Source organism: Berghia stephanieae, unplaced genomic scaffold, assembly GCF_034508935.2.
Source record: "Berghia stephanieae isolate SIO BIC M18660-M18661 unplaced genomic scaffold, UCSD_Bste_1.3 scaffold15, whole genome shotgun sequence".
Lineage (NCBI taxonomy): Eukaryota > Metazoa > Mollusca > Gastropoda > Nudibranchia > Aeolidiidae > Berghia > Berghia stephanieae.
In genome coordinates this window covers 91,301-93,778 of record NW_027622512.1, presented here as the reverse complement: position 1 = coordinate 93,778, position 2,478 = coordinate 91,301, and the positions used below count along the sequence as shown (strand labels likewise).

The 2,478-nt window shown below is 34.4% G+C and overlaps 1 long non-coding RNA gene across 1 annotated transcript in view; it reads left to right on the top strand.

Moving 5' to 3' along the window:
- Nucleotides 1-362: 362 nt before the first annotated feature.
- LOC144961129 (uncharacterized) overlaps nt 363-2,478 on the top strand; it is a 14,132-nt gene continuing 12,016 nt past the window's right edge. Inside the window, exons 1-2 of the long non-coding RNA XR_013643059.1 lie at nt 363-377; nt 731-784. This is a non-coding gene — a long non-coding RNA (uncharacterized LOC144961129). The remainder of the gene's footprint in view (nt 378-730; nt 785-2,478) is intronic.

The following is a 2,478-nucleotide window of genomic DNA, read 5'->3' as shown; positions in this document are numbered from 1 at the left end:
ATATATATATATATATTTATGAGTGTTGGTGGGTACTTGTAGGTACGAAAGTGCTCGGTAATGGTGGTTAGAGCTAATATAGAATGCAAATTTTCACTCACATTTTTGTGGCCGAGACGAAATAAGTATATATATATATATATATATATATATATATATATATATATATATATATATATATATATATATATATATATATATATATATATGGGGGCAAAGTGGCCGGGTGGTTGAGGCATTCCACTGTGATCAACTACAAACCTACGGATCCACTCCAACAAGCAACAACACACAACAAACCAAACTCATGTAACACACAGTCCTGACGATGGCTGAAAAGGCCTGAAACATCGATGTCGACTGACTCCATCATTGTGGTAAATATTAAAACTATATATATATATATATTTATATGATATATCAAGTATAATTATGATCAATTTCTACAATTCTGTTTCGAGCATTCCTGATGAGAAGAAATGCTCAAAACAATATTGTAGTAGTTGATCATACATATAATTGAATTTTTTATAAATAGCTCCTTTTATATAAACGTTGAGCACTTTTATTTCATGGTTTTTGTATTATTCATATATGTATATATATAAACATATTTATATTTATATATGCCTGTGTGTGTCTCATTGTATGTGTGTGTGCGTGTGTGTGTGTGTGTGTGTGCTTGTTTATTGATACATGAAAACATTTTTCCTTTTCATCCACGAAACAGGTCGTCGTTATGTTATTTGCATTCCCTGATGCAAAAGCGAGCAATAATAATGACGTAAGTAGCTAATACCATAAATTACACTTTCTGGGTGAGATCTTCTGACCTCTCATCTAGGGCAGAGACAATATAATCTTTGCTATGTCTTAATCCCCCTTATCTTTATTTTCCCTTTCCTTCTTGTTATCTGTCTTTGTTCTCGATTGAGTGTTTTCTTATTCTTTTCATTGGCCTGGTGGAGGTTTTATGCTGGAGAGGCAGTCAAATGTATATTGTGATCGCTATTTACCTGGCGTTTGTTTCCGGTTGTTGTAGTCTTCTATTATTGTTTTTGATATATATATGTGCCTCGTGTAATGACTAATATAGTAGAGAAATAACGATATATAAAGGAAATAAAATTTACCAACAACTATACGTTTATTACAGCTCTACTTATTATTCAGTTTTCGCTTGCCTCTTTGATGACATTCACAAATCATGTATCTATACAACGCGTTAAATAGTAGGGTCCCCGAGACGTTTTTATTCGGATTTGTGTAAAAGTTTTACATTCTGGATTTGCTGCACTGATATAATGATGATTGGCTAAAAAGATGACAACAAAATCATTATTCCGTGGTCTGTTTAATTCTGAGTGATTGTGTTTGAAGGCCTAGCAAAATATGGACCAATATGACGGCGTCTCTTTCTTCGTGTTTGCATTGTTCCATGGAAATCCCATTACTAAGATGATTGCCAAAATCTGTGATATACAGTACTTTTCCCCTATCAAATCATAAACGGCGGGGTTAGCATTCAATTTAGGACATTCCTGATAGTTTTAAATGTGAAGGTTGAGTATGATTCGATCTTACTTTGACCATCACGTTTTGGATGGTCATATGAGCGATTATTAATCCTGTTGAAAATCACTCAACATCTGATGAGTTTAGGATGACCGACCTAATGTATGTACACATCTGATGACGTTTGGGATGACCCCAATAAGCAAGACATACATCGGATGACGTCAGGGATGACCGAGATAAACAAAGCAGACGCTAGTTTGAATGATTATTTAGCCCGTTAACTGTCGTACTCAAGCAAGACACGTATTTCAAATGTAGCCAGAAACGACGTCCTTCAAATATCGACCGATTTAAATGATTATCATCCTGCCAAAAACTCTCAAACTTTGGACCTCGCGTTTTAACTTGTTAAACCTCTCCTTACCAACTATAGGAAAATTGTAACATTCGTTACGATACAAGCAAGATGTTTTCTTGGAGAAATCGAAACGAACGAACTCAAATCAAGACCAACGATTTCAAGAGCAAGGGATCAAAACGACCAACTCTAACTAACAAAAAGTTTGAAATTACAAAGTCATCTGCAATCCTTTATGCCATCAACAATTTTACGATGGAAACAAACCCCTTATTAAAGACGCGGTTGAAGGATACGATTTGGATTGTTTTACAAGAAACCTACAATATACAACTTGGACATGCTGAATATCGCTATGTAAAAGCATGGGGACCAAAACACCAAAGGTGGGCGGGGGGGAAGAAGAAAGAAGAAGAAGAAAAAGAAGAAGAAGAAGAAGAAGAAGAAAAAAGGGAAAAAGAAGAAGAAGAAGAAGAAAAAAGAAGAAAAAAGAAGAAAAGAAGGGAAAAAGGAGAAAAAAGAAGAAGAAGAAGAAAAGAAGAAGAAAAGAAAAGAAAAAGAAGAAAAAGAAAAGAAGAAGAAGAAGAAAAAGAAGAAGGGAA